The sequence below is a fragment of the Lissotriton helveticus genome, chromosome 1_1 (assembly GCF_964261635.1).
Source record: "Lissotriton helveticus chromosome 1_1, aLisHel1.1, whole genome shotgun sequence".
NCBI lineage: Eukaryota > Metazoa > Chordata > Amphibia > Caudata > Salamandridae > Lissotriton > Lissotriton helveticus.
Window position 1 is genome coordinate 551,472,908 of NC_136057.1, and position 22,297 is coordinate 551,495,204.

General features: G+C 47.7%; 1 protein-coding gene across 1 annotated transcript in view; it reads left to right on the forward strand.

The window, feature by feature from the left end:
- Window positions 1-22,297, forward strand: part of PIK3C2G (phosphatidylinositol-4-phosphate 3-kinase catalytic subunit type 2 gamma) — a 2,201,800-nt gene that overhangs the window by 212,221 nt on the left and 1,967,282 nt on the right. The gene's annotated exons all lie outside the window — the stretch shown is intronic.

Below are 22,297 nucleotides of genomic sequence, written 5' to 3' on the forward strand. Positions count from 1 at the left end.
CTGGACAGAGGCATGACAGACAGCTTTTGAAAACCTGAAGGAGGCTATGTGCATGGCACCATTGCTCCTGGCTCCTGATTACTCCAAGGAATTTGTGGTGCAGACTAATGCCACAGAGTATGGTATGGGAGCTGAGTTGTCACAGCTAAACAAAGAGAGCCAAGATCAACCTGTAGCTTTCATTAGTAGGAGGTAACTTCCCAGGTAACAGAGGTTGAGCGCAATAAAAGAAGAAGCTTTTGCTGTGGTCTGGGCTCAGAGCAAACTAAGACCCTACTTGTTTGTGGCTCACTTCTGGGTATAGACAGACCACAGGCCCTTTAGATGAGATGCCTAATGCAGATGAGGAGTGAGAATCCTAAAAAGTTGAGGTGGTCCATTGCCCGACAAGGAATGGACTTTATGGTGGGCCACCGCACTGGTACAGAACACACCACCACTTATTATCTTTCCAGGTTCTTCTGCCTTAGTTTAACAAAATAGAGAAGACCCTACTTGTTCCAGGGAACAGGGTACTACAGACAATAAAAGTCAAAAGAAATATCCCTTGATTAACTATTGGAGATTAACTGTCTAACCTCATTCACACCTGACTGTGACTTAATTGTATTCTTTAAGAATTTGGCCACAAACTAAAATGTAAGGTTTCCACTCTTTCTTTATTAAAAATTCTCTTGCTTGACATAGTATTTTCCTTTGCATAAGGAGACAATTTCAAAGTTAAAATTTCAGAGAAATAATTTTTTCCTGAAAAACAGTAAAATAAAAACATCTCATAATTTACAGTGAAAATTAATAAAACATTCATCAGTGTAGTAGAATTATACAGTATGCATGAAAAACATTGGGAAAGTATGCAATATTTCTCAGAATGGAGGCTCATCACCCGTCATCTCGGGTCAGAGGACGAGACAGAACCGCGGTGAAGCAGGAGGTGGAGAGTACTAAGAACATATCCAGTTCTACCAATCTCGCTGAATGACTGATTTGAAAGTCGACACCCTAGGCATTACCGCGGTGCATGAAATACATTTTATGACAACAGAATAGAACCCTGTAGCAAAATCAAAGACCTTTAAAACTACCAGAGTTCCGAGAAAATCAGTACAGTATATGAGGATCGTAAGGAAACGGTTACATAGAACTAATAAAAGCTCTAAAAGAAAAGCCTTCCAACCATCCCCAACGAGATGACGGGTGATGAGCCTCCATTCTGAGAAATATTGCATACTTTCCCACTAAGTGTCTCGAAAGTTCAAGATCTACAATAAAGATTTTGATGACCCCAATTAAATTTGTCCTGAAGAAGGTATAACCATATCCAAGGTCAAAACACCGAAACGCGTCGACGCTCCACGTTTTATAGAATCCAAGTAAAAGCCTGGGGGTCTCCACAAATACCCCAAATTTGGACATTGGAAACCTCGCAAAAGTCGCCTAAAGGCTATTGGATCTGATTAACCTGTAGTAACATCAGTTGATTCATTGAAAATAGGGGGTTTACTTGTCTGTGATGTATATAAGTCCTGTGTGATTAGGTTGTGATAAATGTTTTTCATGCATACTGTATAATTCTACTACACTGATGAATGTTTTATTAATTTTCACTGTAAATTATGAGATGTTTTTATTTTACTGTTTTTCAGGAAAAAATGTTTTCTCTTAAATTTTAACTTTGAAATTGTCTCCTTATGCAAAGGAAAATACTATGTCAAGCAAGAGAATTTTTAATAAAGAAAGAGTGTAAACGTTACATTTTAGTTTGTGGCCAAATTCTTAAAGAATACAATTAAGTCACAGTCAGGTGTGAATGAGGTTAGACAGTTAATCTCCAATAATTAATCCAGGGATATTTCTTTTGACTTTGATATTCTGCCTTAGTGAAGAGATTTCCCAAGAGGTTGGGTAGCCCTTCCCTCTTTCAGCTCATGTGGGGGTCATGTGTTAGACCTGGCATCATTTGCTGTGGTTTCCCCTGTCTTTTTGTTTCCGACATCCTATTTTTGAATTTGGGCTTACATTCAGTTTTGCTGGCTTTAGGACTCTGGGTGAATTCACTCTAAACATTCACACACAGAGGGTGCTGAGGTGTGCTCTGCACATCTTGATGGTCCCTCACCAGGCGGATGAACCTTCCTGAGCTATAGTGGTGGGAGGAGCTGGCACACACACCTGAATAGGGCTGGGCCTGTCCCCATACAAAGAATTCTCCATCCCCTAAAGTGTGTCTGGAGCCAGGGCCAGGAAAGGTCATGTGCACTACAAAGACCTTTCTTTGAAGTCTCCCTAATTCAAAGGTTATAATGGGTGTAAGTACTGGAACTCTGACACCTTATTGAAGGTACACTTTGGGACTGATGACATTCTGCAATAAAGAAGAAGGGCTGTTAAGTTGCCAGGAGGGACTGCCACTTGCTGTATTGGCAAGCTGCTCCTGTCCTGGGATTGAGAGGACTGAACTTTGCTCTCTACATCCTGCTTTCTAAAGTTTCTCCAAGGGCTTGAATTGAGCTTGCTTCCAGTTAGACGTCTCATGGCCATCAAAGACTTCACCTGTAGTACCTGGGCTCATCTGCTGAGACCCCTACTTGTTAAGCAGTGCCATTTCCAGTTCCTGTACCCTTGGAAGTGAGTTTCTGTGCTACAAGAAGAAACCAACACCGAGCAACTCCAGAACCAGCGCTTGTCTGCAATTCTGACTCTGTGACGCTGGCTGCGTGAAGCTGTAATCCTCGCTTGACGCAATGACCGCGACTTACAACTCAAACTCCGATGCCGCGCATCCGAAGAATCACCACTACAGGATTCCTGAGCACCGCGGCACCAACGTCTGTCACTCACCGCTCCAACGCCGCTGCTGTGGCCCATTGGTTTGATCTCAACACCCCGAAACTGAGGCCTCACGGCTTGACTGCCATCTTCATCATCGATACTGCACAGCAGTAAAGAACCGCAGAATCACACCTGCAACAGATACATCACCTCCCCTGTGCCTTGCATCGTCCCCTGGAGTTAACTGCTCAATGTCCCTGCACCACCTCCAGGAACTGACGCCTCCCTTGATAAAGTGACACCTCACCTCCTTTGTGCAACACACCGTCCCTGAGTGGCAACATGCCAGTGACCCTGCACAGCAGTAAGGAATCAACCTATCACCTGCTTTCGCCACACCTCACTTCCCTGCACATTGCATCATCGTTGAGTTTTGGCATATCCAAGGTACCGTGCTGGAGTCTACCTGACTCCTGTATCAGGCCCACATTCCCTCATTGTCACAGTGAAATTGTGGATTTGTTCTTGTCACACACAACCCAATAGCCCCAGTCAGAGCTATTGTTTCCTAAGAACAAAAACTTTACTTAATTTTGAAAACTTCATAACATGATTTGTGTATGATTACGCAGATAAATATTGACTATTTTGTTAAACTGGTGTAGAGCACTTGTGGTGTTTTCACTGTGTCACTGGGCGTGCCTGTAGAAACACTTTATACATTGCCTCTGGGGATAAGGCTCACTGCTCTTGCCAAGCTACCAAGGGGGTGAGCTTGAGTTATTCTTAGTGTGTACCTTACCCTGACTAGTTCTATGGTCCCTACTTTAACAGGGCGCAAACCAATGCTAACTATAGACCCTGTTTCTAACCAAATTTACCATTTTAAATTGTATAATACAATGTTATGTAGAGAAAATAACATACATACACTATAAATATAATTTAAAACTGAATATCATACATACAGATATTAAAATACAGTCATAACATACAATTCAATAAAGTAATGATTATCTTCTTCACCAAATGTATCTACCATAAAAAGTAATATCTATCCAATTGGTTCCTCATTAAATGCTTAACATATTCAGCATTTACATTTTTGATTTGTATTTACAATTATCAGCTCATGTTCTACCATAAAAATATTAGCCACAAACTTGTCATATTATCACAAATGTCAAAAAGAACCTCGGGGTCCAATGTTCTGCTGTCACCAATTCATTCACCCTCTCCAAACTCACTATTTGTTACTCAAATTGTGTAATTGTTTTGGTCTTTCTTCTTGTTCTGGCGTTCAGAAGACCTCCTGTTCTGGAATCTTGCTATGTGATCAAACCACAAAATATTATTTTCTTATTTTGGACGACACCTCTCCTCCAGGAACTGTAAAACAATGAAAAAAGGTCCGCCTATCATTTAAAGTTACACCCAGTATACAGCCTCACAGTTTCCCACGATTGTTACTCCTGTGTAATGGAAAGATAGGATAAATGATTTGCTTGTGTTTCACATGCTGCATCTTGTTTACATATTACTCATCTAATTGCCTTAAGTTCCTCAATTCTGTCTGTGATTTAGTAAAGTCTTCAATGTGTAAATATAAGAAAATACCCTTTTTGTGTGGTCACCTCCATAGGTTTTGCTGAATTGTATTGCTGGTGTATGGACTCTGAACCACACTGCCTTCTGGTGCCTGGTGTGGGTGCTCTGACCCCTAAAATATTTGTACAGTTGTCTAATCCCTGATTGGCATAGTTAACTTACCTGTAAGTACCGACAATATGATAGTGTGTGTACCCAAAAACTGTAAGTTAAAATTCACCACTGGATTGCGTCACTACTTTGCCACCACTAAATTGACAAAGGTAAAGCATGTCTTCAGGCTTGCCCCTGCAGCTTGAGTGTGAAGTTTAAAAATTCAAATTCGACTTGGCAAAATAAATCATTTGCCATGCCTAAATCATTGTTTTTGATACTCATAAGTTACCCCTAATGTAGGTCATAGATGCCAATGGGGCACGGTGCATAGTATTTAAATGTAGGGTGTGTATAATTATTTTTGTGCATATCCTGGCAGTCAAAAATACATTTTTCACTGTGGCAAAGTTGACTTTTCCATGGATGGGACAGCTAGACCCATGGTTCAAGGACTAAAAATAATAGGAATTTAAAATCCATTCTGCTGGTCAAATTGAATTTTAAATGACAATTTCATAAATCCCACTTTTAGAAAGTTGGCATCGTCCTGCCTAAAGCCTCTAGTAGCCTTTTCAGAGGTAATGCCCCAACTGTCACCTGGGACCGTGAATGGCTCACAGAAAAGGGAGCTAATGGACCTTGGTGTGGAGGAGCTGTGACCTCCTCCTGATAGGATGGCCTGGGTCTGTGCCCACCAACTGCACATGCTTCAAATGGGCATGCCCTATCACAAACAATGTACTTCACACTTAAGCCTGCGACTACCCAAGAAGCCAGAGTGGCACCAGTCCGTTCCTCATTTCCTTAGCCACGTCTCAGGTGTTTGCCCAGAGCTCTGACTAGAGGAAGAAAGACTCTGCCCATTTCTATTTCAATCAATCAATCATTTGTAAAGCGCACTACATACCCGCGAGGGTCTCAAGGCACTGGGGGGGGGGTGCTACCGATCGTCTTGAGTTTCCTCCTGAAGGTCAGCAGGTCTTGGGTCTGTTGTAGGCTCAGTAGGAGGGTGTTCCATGTCTTGGTGCTCCGGTGGCGAGTGAGAAGTCGGAGGAGCGTGGCTGGCAGTTGGGGATGTGGAAGAAGAGCCGTCTGTTGAGGTAGGCTGGGACAGGTCTTGTGGAGTGTCTTGTGTGTGTGGATGAGGAGCTTGAAGGATATCCTCTTGTTGACGGGGAGCCAATGCAGGTTTCTCAGGTGGGGGGTGATGTGGCCGTGGCGTGGTACGTCGAGGATCAGTCATGCCGAGGTGTTTTGGATGCGTTGTAGTCGTTTGATGAGCTTGATAGGGGCTCCCGCATAGAGGGCATTTCCGTAGTCGAGTCTGCTGCTGACAAGGGCCTGGGTGACTGTCTTTCTTGTACCTGTCGGGATCCATCTGTAGATCTTGCGGTGCATGCGGAGGGTGTTGAAGCAGGAGGAGGAGACGGCGTTGACTTGCTTGGTCATTAAGAGCGTTGCGTCGAGGATGATTCCCAGGTTGCGTACGTGGTCTGTGGGTGTCGGGGCTGCCCCCAATGCCGTCGGCCACCAGGAGTTGTCCCAGGATGAAGGGTTGGAGCCGAGGATGAGGACCTCTGTCTTGTCTGAGGTTCACCTTCAGACGGCTGGTCTTCATCCACTCGGCGAAGGCCTTCATTCCTTCGTGGAGGTTGGCTTTGATGGTGATGGGTTCCATGGTGAGGGAGAGGATCAGCTGAGTGTCGTCGGCGTAGGAGATTATGTTGAGGTCATGCTGTCGGGCTACGTGTGCGAGCGGGGCCATGTAAATGTAGAACAGCTTCCGACTGAGGAAGGATCCCTGGGGTACGCCGCAGATGATCTTGGAGGCTTTGGAACGAAATGGGGGAAGGCGGACGCTCTGGGCTCTGCCGAAGAGGAAGGAGGTGGTCCAATCCAGAGAGTTTTCTTGGATCCCTGTGGCGTGGAGGTGTGCGCGTAGTGTGCAGTGGCAGACAGTGTCGAAAGCGGCAGAGAGGTCTAGGAGGATGAGTGCTGCGGTCTCGCCGTTGTCCAGCAGGGTCCTGATGTCGTCGGTGGCGGCGATGAGGGCAGTCTCGGAGCTGTGGTTGCTGCGGAACCCTGACTGGGAAGGGTCCGGATTCTGTTTTATTCGAGGTAATGGGTTAGCTGTCTGTTGGCGGTTTTCTTGATGACCTTGGCCAGCGAGGGGAGCAGAGAAATGGGCCGGAAGTTCTTGAGGTTCTTGGGTCTGCCTTAGGTTTTATGAGTAGAGTATTGAGCTCGGCGTGTTTCCATATCTCTGGGAAGGTCGCGGTCTCGGGGGAAAGACTGATGACGTTGCGCAGGTGGGGTACGATGGAGCTGCTTGCTCTGTTGAAGACGTGGTGCGGGAAGGGGTCTAACGGAGAGCCGGAGTGGATTGAGCGCATGGTCTTGATGGTGTCATCGATCCTCATGCTGGCCCAGGCTTACAGGGGGTCGTGGTCGATGGTGTACAGAGGGTTTATTGTGTTGCTGTCTGTTGGGTGTTGAAGCTGTCGTGGATGTCTGCTATCTTGCGGGGGAAGAAGATGGCGAGGGAGTCGCACAGGGCTTGCGATGGCGGGATGTCGTTGGTGTTGGAGCTGGGGTTGGAGAGTTCCTTCACGATGTTGAAGAGCTCCTTGCTATTGTGTGCGTTGTAGTCGAGGCGGTCTTTGAAGGAGGTTCTCTTGGCCGCCCTGATGAGGTGTTGGTGGTTGCGGATGGCGTCCTTGTGTGCTGCGTGGCTGTCCGGAGTTTGTTCACTGTGCCATTTCTTCTCTAGTTTCCAGCAGGCTTGCTTGGAGGCTAGGAGTTCTGGCGTGAACCAACTAGCTCTCTTGTAGGTATCTCTGTGGGGGGGGTTTCTTCAGCAGGGCATGGGTGTTGGCATAATCCTCGATCCAGCATCTGAGGCTGTGGGCAGCATCGTCGGTGTTGAAGGGTTCGGTGGGTGGGCTGAGAGCAAGGTTTGCGTGTAGTTGGTCTTAGGTGATTTTGCGCCAGCAGCGGCGGGGGATCTGTTGGGTGTGGTGGTGTGTGGTGGGTTTCTGGAAGGCGAAGTGGATGCAGCGGTAGTCGGTCCAGAGGAGTTCGGTGATGTGGCTGATGGAGATGTGCAGGCTTGAGGAGAAGATGGGGTTGAGCGTGTGGCCGGCGGAGTGGGTGGGACTTGTGATGAGTTGCTTCAGTCCGAGGTTGGCGAGGTTATCAATCAGGGTTGTGGAATTGTTGTCGTTGTTGTTCTCAAGGTGAAAGTTCAGGTCTTCGAGGAGGATGTAGTCGGTGGAGGACAGGGCGTGCGTGCTGATCAAGTCAGCGATGGAGTCGCTGAACTGGGGGCAGGGTCTGGGAGGGTCGGTAGAAGATGTGCCTTCGAGGATGGAGTTAGGGTCTGTGTGGATCTGGAAATGCATGTGTTCAGCAGTGCTGAGCGCGTCGTCGGTGCTAGTCTAGACCCTGATGCTGTTCTTGTGGACAATGGCGATTCCTCCTCCGACTCCGTCGGTGCGGTCTCTGCTGGTGATCTTGTAGCCGTCTGGAATAGTTATGGCGATGTCGGGAGCGGAGGAGTCACTAAACCAGGTCTCTGTCAGGAAGGCGATGTCCGGGGATGTTGCAGGGATTCTGCTCAGTCACAGAACTGTGCACAGAGACTCAGGACCTCAGTTAATTAGGGTGTACCAAAAACTCATCTTAATACCCAACATCCCCTACCAGACTACCATCAGTGTCTCATTAGCTCTTCATCCTATAGCAAAGTCACCAATGGTTAGACAACCCAGAACATGCGACTTAGGATACCTCAGGTAAGGTGGGAAACATGAGCACTCTTTCGTTATACTCTAATACCAGTCCAGAACAGGGAGTAAAGGGAGACACGAGCAAGTTTAAAATGTTTATTTTAACGCCCTGATCTTAGGTGCAGCATCTTAGCTAATATAAGCAGACATATGATACGAAACAAGATTGTCAGCATAGTTACTATTCCATAAAATACAAAGGGAGAAAGCATGTTATAATGCTAAATGAAAACAGGCTAAATATATACCTATATTTCACCCTCCCTTGCTAGTAGGTTATTTTATAACTAAAGAAGGTCTCTTAGGCTTGCATAGGCAACCCCATACCTCAGGGATTAGCAGGAGTGAATCACATCGAGTTCTGCACAAGCTCTCAGCATACGAATGTTCTCCAAGTGTGTTCAATCATGCCTAAACACAGTGTATTATTAAAGGCGCCAGTATCTAATCTGCCCACAGCTGCCTATATGTCTAAAATGTGCGCTGATCAGTTCGAACAAAAGCAACAGTTTTGATATAACCTTAAAGGCCTCTGCACTCACTGTTCAGACTAAGCTTACAAAGCAAGTCTAGCAATGTAGAAAAACAAATTATTCTCAAGTGAAGCAAAATAATATCTAACGTGTGTGCTGTGTGCAAAAGAAAGCAAAAGGTAAAATGGCATTTAAACTTCTAATAAGCTCATGCTAACTTAACACTGTATGAATGCAAGGCTCAGCCCCACTACACCCTACCTTGATCGGAGCACGGATAAGAAATGTGGGCAAAGCAGAAACGCAGAGTTCAAGTACGAGAGATAGAATCAAGTTCAAATTTGCCAAAATGAAAAAACAGGAGCAAACTCCGAAATTTGAAAAAACTCCAAATTAGTAATGACTTTTGGGTACAGTAATGCCAAGAGGCCTGAAAAAAAAAGTTAAAAAAATCCGATGTCCAACATGTGACTCAAGTCGTAAATAAGAGAGAGCAGAAAAAGCACTTCACTCCAATAGTGTATATACACAGTACATTGCAACAGCATCCAAAAGGAAGTCATTGTTCTCATCTGAAAAATTTCAGCCATCCAATTTAATAACGGGAATGAACATACATGTTCCTCAAGAACCTGAGCCATCAGAGGACAACTCGGAGTTACTTCAATATAACTGCGTGCCAAGATTTGATGCGCCGCTGCAAAAATATTCCAACATCCCAGGACTCCATGCATCGCTGCAAAGGCCATAATCCTGCCGCCAGAACAAAGCAATTCATGAGCAACTAAGGGGCTCATCAGTTGATCATAATCTGCGTTGGGAGACACCGTACTGCAGAGACACAAATCCAGAGCCCATTCGAAATCGCAGCTCAGGCAATGAAAGACAGGCTGGACGCATGTGAAAAAGGAAAATCGAAATGATAATCCATAAACTGCACTCAATGTAGCCAGAGGCAGCGCTCCATAGTAATTAAGCATTCGGTTGCGGAGAAGCAACAGCCGGAGCAAATCATCTTGTGGCACAGGATGTGCATCCATTCTGAAATAAACAAACTAGTAGAAGCACTCCGGCAACCAGAGCGAGCATCAAGGAAAATCCACCAAAGAGGCTGGAGAAAATCAAATGAAAAAATGCCGGGAACACACCGTATATAGTTTGGAAAGGAGTCACAGGGCAACTACTAACAATTTTAAAAAAGTGAGCCAGCCCTGTGGTCGAGGAGGCATTAAAAATAGTGTGAATTAACTCCCCGAAATGCAGGGGCAGATCGGTATTCAATAAGGCATGCACTTCTGTGCGAGTGTTTGCCACGTGAAGGACAAATGTTTCACAGGCAGAAGTAAGGGCGACTTCTTTCTGGGACAAAAGAGCTCTTATTCGACTCATCTTGTTGAACTCTGCCTTCAAGGTCAGAATCGACGGCCAGATGGAAACATCCAGCTTACCATTGGAGGAGGAAACATTACGTTTTTACAGCAAACTACACGTTGGGAGACCGTAACAATTTAAGGAATTCCTGCCAACATCTCACAAAAATCTTCATTATTTAAAAGTAAATAGCCACAGTTTGCATGTAATTTGAATGTGGGTGTGATAGCAAGTGCCGGTGTACCCTTTAAGACACAGGCCAAATTTGGTGCATTCTGATTACACCAGCCCTACAATTGGATATTCCTACACACTAACGAGTGATCAGGTGTCGTTGTGCAATCTTCACCATTCAAAGAAACCTCTTTTCCCTCCCTCAGGCACCTAAAGGTAAATGGTAGTGACCAAGTTTCACGGAGATAAGCGGTACCCAGAGGTTCATACCTGCCTATAGCATAGTACTTCATGCAAGCTTCGAACTTGAACAGAGGGAAAGGTAATGTTTTAGCCCATGTACGAGCCACACAGCAGAATTTGTCTTAGCGACAGAAAACAGCAAAGGTTCTATTTTTTCATTATGTAACATAGAAAAAGTTGCATCTTTCATAGACATAAATTGCTGTTTGTCAGTCAAATTAAAGGGGGCAAATAATGAGGACGTGTTCATGTAATCCCAGGGTACTTTCCCAGCCTTTAACGTTTGTAAAGTCCATGCAAACTGCATAATGGAACCCAATTGATTTTGGCCATGGTACAAAACAGAGACATCTTCTTGCACAATATCAACAACAGACGAAACAATATTTTCTAATGTGTAAATGCAGGAAGAGAGCATGTTAATGCTGTTATCTACAACTGCTAGCACTTTTTCTAAATTTGCTTGATCTATAGCTTTTAAGCGCGAAGCAACCTCAATTTGGGACAGTTTCCAAACTTCGTTGCAAATAGCATATATCCACCTTTTGGATCTGCCAGAAACAGGGCCTTTGACAAAGTAATTCAGATCAACATCGTCAGTCAATTTGGACAAATGAAGCTTAACTGACGCTAAAGTGGAGTGTTTGAGCCAATCCTGACACAGCTTGCCTACGGAATAGGTAGTTAAAGAATTGTCACTCTCAAAACGGGGATCCACCCTAACCTTTGTGTAGCCAGGGGCCAAACCTCCCACCGCACTGTCTGTTGGGCAATGATCTAGAGAACTCCCCATGGGCTACAGTGGAGAGAAAGTCTCATTTGGATGTGTTGGGTCTGCCTGAGTGGGCGTGTGCGACCACTCGGTCCATGACAGATGAAAAAGGTGTCCAGGAGGATCTGGAGCCTGAAAGTAAGGCCCAGGCCCCTGCCTTAAAGAGAAGGGGTAGGGGGCGTGGGAAACCGGCCCTGGGGTTCTCACGGTCCCGGAGGGAGCAGACCTTGAGGGGGGTGCACTGGAACCTACAGGGGAACAAGTGGCTGAACTAGGGCACCTACCGGAGCTGACCCATTGGCAGCAGGAAGGGGGGCCCTCCAGGGAGGAATTTTGCGAGCAACAGAGAACCTGCCCTTCTTTTTTGGGGGTCTGCGGCGACAGGCCGCCGCACAAGCAGCAGGTGATCAGACAGGGTCACATTTGTATGTGTATTTGTATTTTATTTTTATAGAGCGCAGCTTACACTCCAGGGAGCATCTTGGCGCTGAGACATTCGAATCACAATGAGATGGGCAACAGTGAGCAAGGGGATCTAAATTAGGGAAATCCTATATGCCTGAAAGGGAGTTTAAATTAGGGAGAGACAAAAGGTGTCAGTGATTTTAAAGATCCACGTTTTGAGCGCTTTTCGAAAGAGATTTTCCGACGCAGCTGAAGTGGAAGTTTGTTCCAGGCTCTTGCTCCTAGTACTCCAAGAGATTTCCCCCCTTTTGTAGTGAGTCTGAATTTGGGAGTCACTAATAGGTTATGGTTGGAAGATCGAAGTGCACGAGGGGGTACGTATCTCCCAAACCTTTTGGACAGATAGGTGGGACCCAGCTGGTGGTAGGCCCTAAAAGTAATCACTAGGATTTTGAATAGTACCCTCTTATGGATGGGTAGCCAGTGCAGTGTCTTGAGTGCCGCTGAGGCAGATGATTTCCTAGGCCATCTTAGCACAAGACGGGCGGTGGCGTTCTGGACAATCTGTAATTTATGCAGTGTAGCTTTGCTGGAACCTGCATAAAGACTGTTACAGTAGTCCAGACGAGATGTGATAAGCGCCACCGCTACCGTTTTTCTGGCTGTAAGGGGGAGAAGGTCGAAAAACCTTCTTAGGCCTTTGATTACATTAAAACAGGATCCTGCCACCGTACCTGCTTGTTGTCTGAAAGACAGTGCCTCATCGAACCGTATCCCAAGGTTACGGGCAGTTGAAATGGTGTTGGGGGGGACTTCCGCATCCTGAGGCCACCAATCTTTAGGAGAAAAAAGATTTTTTGGGCCAAAAGGGAGAATTTCAGTCTTGCCTGAATTGCATTTGAGATGGTGATTTCTCATCCATTCAAACGTTGCGGACAGACAGTCTCTCAGGTTTTCCTCTGCCTTGGTTGTGTTGTTATCCAGGATGAGGATAAGCTGAGTGTCGTCAGCATATGACACTGTGCTGATGTGGAAAGATTAAATCAGCTCTATCAAAGGGGTCATGTAAAGATTAAAAAGTATTGGACTTAGGCTGGAGCCTTGTGGTACCCCTGTTGTTAGTGCTTTTTCATCTGAGCAATGGCTTCCTAATATTGTAACTTGCTTCCTATGGCTAAGGAAATTTTTCAGCCATTCGAGAGCAGTTCCTGCTATTCCTGATTCTGCTAGGCGGCCAATTAGCACGGGATGTGAAACCGTATCAAAGGCCGCCGATAAATCCAGCAGAACCAGGACAGCCTTTTTTCCTTGATCCATTGCTGTCTTAAGTGTTTCCACCGTATGAAGCAGTGCTGACTCTGTGGAGTGTCTAGCTCTAAAACCTGCTTGATTGGGATGTAGGATGTCGCTATCCTCCAAGTACCTGGTCAGTTGTTTGTTTACTTCTGCTTCCGTAAGTTTGAAGAGGAGAGGGAGCAGTGAGATAGGGCGGAGGTTAGAAAGTGTGGTGGGAACAGCCAAGGTTTTTTTTTGTAGAGGTTTAACCGCAGCTACTTTCCATGTAGATGGAATAACTGCAGTGGCCAAGGAGGAATTGATGATAGCATTAATGTTTGGATTTACAGTGTCCACTAGAGCCTGTAACAGCAGAGGGGGACAGGGATCAAAAGGGGAGCCTGACTTGCTGGCGAGGATGGCCTGACGGGTTTCTTCCAGACTAACCGGAGAGAAGGAATTTAATTTAATTTTATTATTCGTTAGATTCATGTTTTCAGCAGAAACAGACTTTGGAGGGTCAGGGAAGTCTTTGGTAAGGTTAAGTATTTTCTGTTCGAAATAGTTTGCTATTGAATTGCATAGCGGGAGTGATGGAGGAATCTCTTGTCTGAGGAGTCTGGGGTTCATGAAGTCATTGACTATTTTAAAGATATCTTTCTGTTTGTTATTTGAGAGGTTGATAGCTTCTAAGAAGTACTCTTTTTTTGCGTTTTTGATCACTGTATGATATTGCCTCTATTGGGAGAATTACCTCCTTTACAGCAAGCCTATGGTTGCTGACCTTGGGTCAGCCCGTGTGCTGATGGTACCCCAGCGCTTCAGGACCTTCCTACTGGGGTTTGCTCATGATGTGCCGCTGGCTGGACATCTGAGACAGACCAAGACCTTTGAGAGGCTGGTCACCCACTTCTATTGCCCCAGATGCACAGGAGCTCAGATGCTCACTGCAGGACATGTCAATCAATCAATCAATCAATACATTTGTAAAGCGCCCTACTTACTCGTGAGGGTCTCAAGGTGCTGAGAGAAATGCTGCTACTGCTCGAAAAGCCAGGTCTTGAGGAGTTTATTGAAGGTCAGCAGGACTTGGGTATGCTGAAGGTGGATGGGGAGGGTGTTCCAGGTCTTTGCGGTGAGGTGGCAGAACTATCTGCTGCTGGAGATTGCTCTCTGGATGCGGGGGACTGTGGCGCGGGCGAGGTTGGCGTAGTGTAGCTGGTGGGTGGGGGTGTAGAAGTTGAGTCGTCCGTTGAGGTACGCTGGTTCAGTGTTGTGGAGTGTCTTGTGTAGGTGGGTGAGGAGCTTGGAGGTTATCTTCTTGCTGACGGGGAGCCAGTGCAGGTATCTCAGGTGGTGTGTGATGTGGCTGCGGTGAGGGATGTCGAGGATCAGCCGTGCAGAGGCGTTCTGGATGCGTTGAAACCTTTTCAGGAGTTTGGCTAGGGTTTCTGTGTGGAGTGCGTTTCTGTAGTCCAGCCTGCTGCTGACAAGGGCCTGGGTGACTGTTCTTCTTGTTTTTCAGTGGGGATCCACTTGTAGATCTTGCAAAGCATGTGGAGGGTGTTGAAGCAGGAGGAGGAGACGGCGTTGACGGTTTAGTCATGGACAGGGTGGAGTCGAGGATGATTCCTAGGTTACGTGCGTGGTCGGTGGGTATAGGAGCTGTTCCCAGTGCGGTTGGCCGATGGGGTGGATCCGAGGATGAGGACCTCCGTTTTGTACGAGTTCAGCTTCAGTCGGCTGTTCCTCATCTGTTCGGCGAAGGCCTTCATTCCTTCGTGGAGGTTGGTTTTGGGGGTGAGGGGTCCTTGGTGAGGGAGAGGATCAGTTGGGTGTCATCGGCGAAGGAGATGATATAGAGGTCGTGTAGTCGGGCGATGTGGGTGAGCGGTGCCATGTAGATGTTGAACAGCGTTGGGCAGAAGGATGAGTCCTGGGGTACGCTGCATATGATCTTGGTGGCTTCGTAGCCGAAGGGGGGATGGCGGATGCTCTGTGCTCTGCTGGAGAGGAAGGAGGTGGTCCAGTCCAGGGCCTTCTCTTTGATCCCGGCATCGTGGAGGCATGTTCATAGTGTGAGGTGGCAGACTGTGTCGAAGGCGGCTGACAGGTCCAGGAGGATGAGGACTGCAGTTTCTCCGTTTTCTAGCAGGGTTCTGATGGTGTCGGTGGCAGCGATGAGGGGAGTTTTAGTGCTGTGGTTGCTGCAAACCCGCACTGGAATGGGTCCAGGATGTTGTTCTCCTCGAGGTAGCGGGTCAGTTGTTTGTTGACGGTTTTCTCGATGACCTCGCCGGAACAGGAGCAAGGAGATTGGCCGGACGTTCCTAAGGTTCTTGGGGTCCGCCTTTGGTTTCTTGAGTAAGACGTTGATCTCTGCGTGCTTCCAGCCTCAGGTAAGGTTGCTGTCTCGAAGGAGATGTTGATGGCTTTTCGGCGATGGGGTGCGATGGCGGTGATGGCTTTCTTGAAGATGTGGTGTGAGCAAGATAGAGATCCGGAGTGGATGGTGTTCATGACCTTGATGATGTTGTCGTTGATGTTGGTCCAATAGAGCAGGCGGTTGGTGCGGGTAGTGGTTGTGGGTTTGGGTGTCTACGTGGTCGGGGCTGTTGTGGCGTTGAAGCTGTCGTGGATGTCTGCGATCTTGCGGTGGAAGAAGGTGGGGAGCGAGTTGCACAGGTCTTGCGAGGGTGGGATGTCAGTGTTGGAGCTTGGGTTGGAGAATTCCTTCACGATGGTGAAGAGCTCTTTGCTGTTGTGTGCGTTGTTGTCTAGGTGGTCTTTGAAGGAGGCCCTTTTGGTGGTTCTGATGAGGTGATGGTGTCTGTGGGTGGTGTTCTTGTGGGCTGCGTAGCTGTCTGGTGTTCGTTCGCAGAGCCAGTTCTTCTCTAGCTTTCCGCAGGTCTTCTTGGAGGTCTTCAGTGAACCAGCTGGATTTCTTGCTGCTGTGGCTTTTGGAGGGTTTCTTGAGCGGGGATAGGACACGGGCACAGGCTGGTGGTGCTGCGTGGCGTGGGGAGCGACCTGCCTGGGTCAGGGTCATGTGAGACTTGCCAGGCAAGTTGGAAGGGTGGGGGTAAGATTAAGCCCCACTATAGCCCTTCCCATTGTGAGTACCCCATTTGAGAGAGTGGGCATTGACATTGTAGGGCCTCTGGATCCCAAGACAGCCATGGGCAAGCGGTTTATCCTGGTATTGGTGGACCATGCCAGCAGGTACGCTGAGGTCGTCCCGCTCAGGACAGTCACTACCCCGTTGTGGGACTGGCACTGACGGGGATTTCCTCCCGTGTGAGATTTCCCAGAGAGGTGGTGTCTGATAGGAGAACTAACTTCATCTCCAAGTACATGTAGTCTCTGTGGGAGGAGTGTGGGTTAACATAGAAGTTCACCATTTTCCTTACCACTCCAGAGGAATGGGCTGGTTCAGAGTTTCAACCGGACCCTTAAGGGCATGATTATGGGCCTAGGTGAGCCCATGAGGCATAAGTGGGATGTCCTCTTGCAATGCCTGTTGTTTGCTTACCGTGATGTGCCACAGAGGTCCTTAGGGTTCAGTCCCTTTGAGCTGCTCTATGGTCACCCGGTAAGAGGGCCTCTAAGTCTGGTCAAGGAAGGCTGGGAGCAATCTCCCAGGAAACCTCCCCAGGATTTGTTTAGTTCCTGAACGCAAAGCCTTCAGGAACAAGACTTGGCGTTTCAGGAAACTTGCTGAGGCAAACCTGGAAGCCAACCAGGAAGAGATGACATGCTGGCACGATCAGAATGCCACTCTGATCGAGTTTCACCCACAACAAAAGGTTTGGGTCGGCCTCTATGAGGTGGTGGAGTGCAAGAGTCCTGTTACCTATGTGGTGGGCTTGCAGTCTCCCAGGAATTCCTTGTGGATCCTGCATGTTAACCACCTGAAGCCCCACTTTGAGGAGTCTGAAGTGGGCATGCTTCTGGCCACAGATGCTGGGATGGAGGAGGAGAGTGAACCCCTTCCTGACCTCCTGTGTGCAGGGGAGCGAGATGGGTCAGTGGAGGGCATGGTCCTCTCCACCATCTTGGCACCTGAACAGCAGGGTGATTGTCGCCAACTGTTGGGGCAATACAGTGATCTGGTCTCCCTGGTGCCTACTGTCACTGATTGGTGTGTCCATGACGTGGGCACTGGGGACAGTCCTCCCTTTAAGCACAAGGAATACTGAGTGACTGACCGGGTAAGGGCTTACCTTAAGGATGAGGAAACCAAAATGTTTGCCCTTGGGGTGATTGAGTCCTCTAGCAGCCCTTGGTTTAGCCCAGTGGTCCTGGTACCAAAAGCTGCAGCACCTGGTACCACCCCAGAACTTCGGTTCTGCTTGGACTATCGGGGCCTCAATTCAGTCACAAAGACTGACACGCACCCCATCCCCAGAGCTGATAAGCTCGTAGATCTTTGGGGGCTGCAAAATACCTCAGCACATTTGATTTGACATGTGGGTATTGGCAGATCGCCTTGACCTAGAGAGCAAAGGAGAGGTCTGCATTCTCTACCCCTAATGGGCACTACCAGTTCCGGGTGATGCCCTTTGGAGTGAAGAATGCCCCTGCCACCTCTCAGAGGTTGGTCAACTGGGTGTTGGTTGGGTTGGAAGATTTCAGTGCCGCCTATGACATTGCAGTGTTTAGCTCCTCTTGGGAGGACCACCTGCGCCACCTCTGGGAGGTATTGATGGCACTGCAGAAGGCAGGCCTCACAATTAAAGCCAGTAAGTGCCAGATTGGGCAGAATTCTGTAGTGTATTTGGGGCATCTTGTGGGGAGCGGGCCAGGTGGTGCCCCTTCGGCCCAAAATGTAAACTATCCTGGCGTGGGAACCCCCCAAGACTCAGACGCAGGTGAGAACCTTCTTAGGACTAACGGGGTACTACAGGAGGTTTGTAAAGGGATATGGCAACATTGTTGCACCCTTGACTGAGCTGACTTTTAAGAAGCAGCCAAAGAAGGAAAACTATGAACTGACACCAGTCATAAATCTTATGATGCCCTGAAGACTGCCATGTGCAACGCACGCGTGCTTCTGGCGCCCGACTTTAGACGCCTCAGAGCATGGTAAAGGATCTGTTCTGTCACAGATCAATGAGGAGGGACTAGGCCAATGGTAGCCTTCCTAAGCAGGAGGTTCTTACCCGGGAACAGAGGTGGAGTGCAATTGTGCGTAAGCATTTGCTGTGTTCTGGGCGCTGAAGAAGCTGAGACCATACCTGTTTGGGACTCACTTCCGGGTTCAGACAGACCACAGGCCCCTTAGATGGTTGATGCATATGAGGGGTGAGAATGCCAAGTTGTTGAGGTTGTCCATTTCCCTACAGGGTATGGATTTCACAGTGGAACACCGCCCTGGTACAGAACACGCCAATGCTGAAGGTATATCCAGATTTTTCCTCCTTAGTGATGAGAACTCCCAAGGGGATGGTTAGTCCAGCTGGAGGGGACACGTGTTAGACCTGGCAACTTCCTCTTTTAGCTTCTTATCTTTAATGTTGGCTGGATTTAGATGCTCTGGGTGCTGTGCCAGTGCTAATCAGTGCCACAGCGCGAATGCTCCCAGTGTAAAGATAACTGTATGAATTGGGATAACCATAATTGGCTCATTTCCCAGTCCCTGCACCTTCCCTTCCCACCATGTAAGACACCCCTATGGCAGGGTGAACTGTCTGTGACAAGAAAAACATGCCTACTTCTGTGTAGCATGTTCTAATAGCGAGTTACCCTCCTTTTCACTGTTTACAATTGTGAGGTGATCCGCTCTCATAGGCCAGAATGGGCAGGCTAAATATTACATTCCATAACACTACCTTCCCCCCAGGAACATGATAGGAAATTCAAATTTGATATGTTTAAGCTCAGGACATTGAGATACATCTTTTAGTAAGGATCATTTAAATATCCCGTGTTTGAAAATGCCTCTTCTAGAAATGAGGTATTTTCTTGGCCTAAGCTTTCCTGTAGGCTTTGCTAGTATGTGTATTGGCCATCTGGTTTTTGAGCAGCAGGGCCAGCTAGGTCAAACCTGGCTGGAGAGAGAGATCGGCATTCAGAGCATGGGGAGGGATGACTCTTTGATCTGAGCTTGGCCGTGCCTGGCAAGGTGAAAAATGGCCCCACCTCCGACTGGACGTCTGATAGCAGAGCCCCTGATTCTCAAAGAGCAGGATGTCGCCTCGTAAACCAAGTGCTCCCCGACCCCACCAAACAGGTTCTGGCTAGAATCAGTGATTTGTGACTTTTAGAGAACAAAGACATTTTAGGTATAAAACGCTGCGCTGAAATCTTTTCCAAGTACATTCCTTATGGATGTCAAGACGAAACTCTGTCCGAGTGAACAGAGGAAAGGACTTTGAAACTTTCACCAAGATTACTGAAGAAACTACCCAAGGGCCTGAATTGAGAGCGCCTCCTGCTGAAGGCTCAGGGACATTAGACTTTACCCCGTCAGCCATCTGAATTTCTGTGCGAGGGATTCTACTTGCAGGTGAGGCCCCCGTCGAGTAATCCGGAGCCTCTAGTTCTACCGTGAGGAACGCGGACTGGTAACCCTTGTTAACTCTGTGTGGGCCGCCGCAGCTAAGAGAGATCTGCTGCCACTGAGAGCCCACCTTAATTTGAACCTTCGAAACCTTCGCTGAATCTGTGTAGGCAGCAGCAGTTGAGAGAGATGTTGCCGCGGAGTACCCGCACTGGTGTCAGCTTTGCATCATTGTGATTTGTCCTGTTGGCCACCAATGCTAAGAGAGCTGCTGTCGCTGAGAGCCCGCACCTTTGCCAACTTTGCATCATCGTGATTTGTCCTGTGGGCCGCCGCAGCTAAGAGAGAGCTGCTGCCGCTGAGTGCCGGTACCTTTGCCAACTTTGCATCATCGTGATTCGTCCTGTGGGCCGCCGCAGTTAAGAGAGCTGCTGCCACTGAGTGCCCGCTCCTTTGCCAACTTTCCATCATCGTGATTTGCCCTGTGGGCTGCCGCAGCTAAGAGAGAGCTGCTGCCGCTGTGAACCCACCACGGAGCTGAACAACGAGAGTCATCGCCACCACCACCCCGGGTCGCCACAGCCGTGTCCCCGAGTGCCTGAGTCCTTGTGAGTGCACGCTGTGGACCACTGCAACCAAGAGTTGTGGTTGCTAGGAGTCTGCCTGTCACCGTCTCCGATTCTTCGAGAAGCTGCGTGCTGTGTCCCCTTCCAACAGCAGGTAACTGGTGTGCAACGGGTCGCGTAAACCCAGGCCGTGAACTCAGTCAGTGCCACGTTTTGGTGAATACGTTATTGCATTTTTAAGTCCATACTGATTTACGTGCATTGTGGCTTGCTAAAATGCTTTGAGAGTCATGTGTTAAAACTTAAATAAAGGTGCAATTTTTCTATACCCACTTGAGTTGTGTCCTTTTGTGGTGCAGTTACTGCCTTACTGTGCATGGTCATAAATGCTTCACACAATGCCTCTCAGATAGGCCTAATTGCTTGTGCTACGTTACCACAGGGTTGAGCAGGGCTTATCAAAGTGGGTAGCCCACTTGCCCTGACTTAGGAAGAAGGGTCCCTATTTGGACATTGGTACCAGCCATTGCCAACTAGATATCCCCATTTCTAACTAGCCTAATGAATGATATGATGCAGAGTGCAGTGTTTCCGAAAAATCCTGTTCTTTTATGTCTGTTTAGTGTGGATGATCAAAAATGAAATTTCAGATGATCTGATTGATGAAGTGTTCTAAACCAATGCAAAAACGTATACATTTTGCCTAATGAGGGACACTAGGGGGGCCATTACAATCGCGGACGGTCGTTGCGGGATTGGAACTGGCCAGCAAGTAGTAGGTGATCCCACCTGCCAGATTAGAATGCGACTCTCTGTTAACTGTTGGAAACATTCCTTTTTCAATAAAGGCTTGTGCTGTGGCCCGGAAAAGTGCAAAAAGAACAATTGATGGACAGACTGCAGAACAATGTCATACATTCACCCGAGTGCAAACCAGTCTTGACCCTGTTTCCCATGGGAACAGTCCAACACCAACTGCCAGGCCAGGTCCTCATTAGACTGGAAACAGGCATCCTAGGACTCGTTTCGGGGTACCACCTCATCAGCCAGGATAGCTTGACTCCACTGGTATGGAGACCACAGGACCACATCAGGGCAAACCCATCCCTCTCGGGGTGACAAATGCAAAGAGAACAATTGATAGACAAAATGCAGAGCAATCTCATACATTAACCCCAGTACAGAGATCTGGGCCTAAATCTATTGTTTTTTTGCTCCCCATGCCATGGCCCGGAAAAGGGCGGCACCACATGCTGCAATTGTTAAAGGGATGTTTTTAAACATCTATGCACCGTGTGCCAGGCACCATGTGGTGCCTGCACATGGTGCATGGATGTTTGAGGGAGCACCACATGTGCCCCCTTGGCCACACAGCATTGGCCGAGGAGGTCCCCAAAGTCACTTTCCGGCTGCCTGTTAATGGTGGTGGGACCACCATGAACAGTTGGAAAGGGATGTTCCAATTCCTACGGCACCGCCCTCATTGTAGGGATTAGAAATTCTACAGCTAACCTGGCAGGATCTTTGATCCTGTGAGAGGTGGTGGTCCTACCCCCCTACTCCTGCAGTCCACCCAGGTGAATTGTAATGCAGCGGTTTGACTAATGCCCTAGATGGCAGGTGGATGGCCACCGACAGCCTGTCTGCGGTCTCCCAGACTTTGTAACGCGTGCCTTCGTCTCAAAATATGAAAGCCAATCCCTGCCCCTTCTTCAAAGGGAGTGAATCAAACTATCACTATGCACTGCTGAAGTACACCACTGTTTCATGAATCCTATCAGACTAGTGGAGATGGCACATAATTCATATAGCCACAAAGCTCAGAGAAATATTGTTCTGGACTGAGGTTGACACCATTCTCTCTGGGTTCGGGGTGGGGTATCCCTATCAGACTATTTATTGGTAATATATTACAAATCTGTGTGACTAAGTATTTTTTCCTATTTCATTGATAGAGTAGTAAATGGCTGTGGCGAATGCCTCACTCTTATGCTCCCTTATTGCCCATGTAGTGATCTTGATTGAGGCAGTGGGACCGAGACCTGTGACTGATTTTATGTCCTACTGTCATTATGGAATCTTTCTCTTGGGGCAAGACTGCTGTGTGCACTACTTATCTAATTCTATTTTTGTTAGCACATGCCCTGCACCTCAATTCTATGCTCCACCAACCTCCAGCCTCTCCAGCCAGTTTTATATAAACATACATTCTGGAGGTGTATTCCAGACACCATGGCCTAATAAAATTCGGA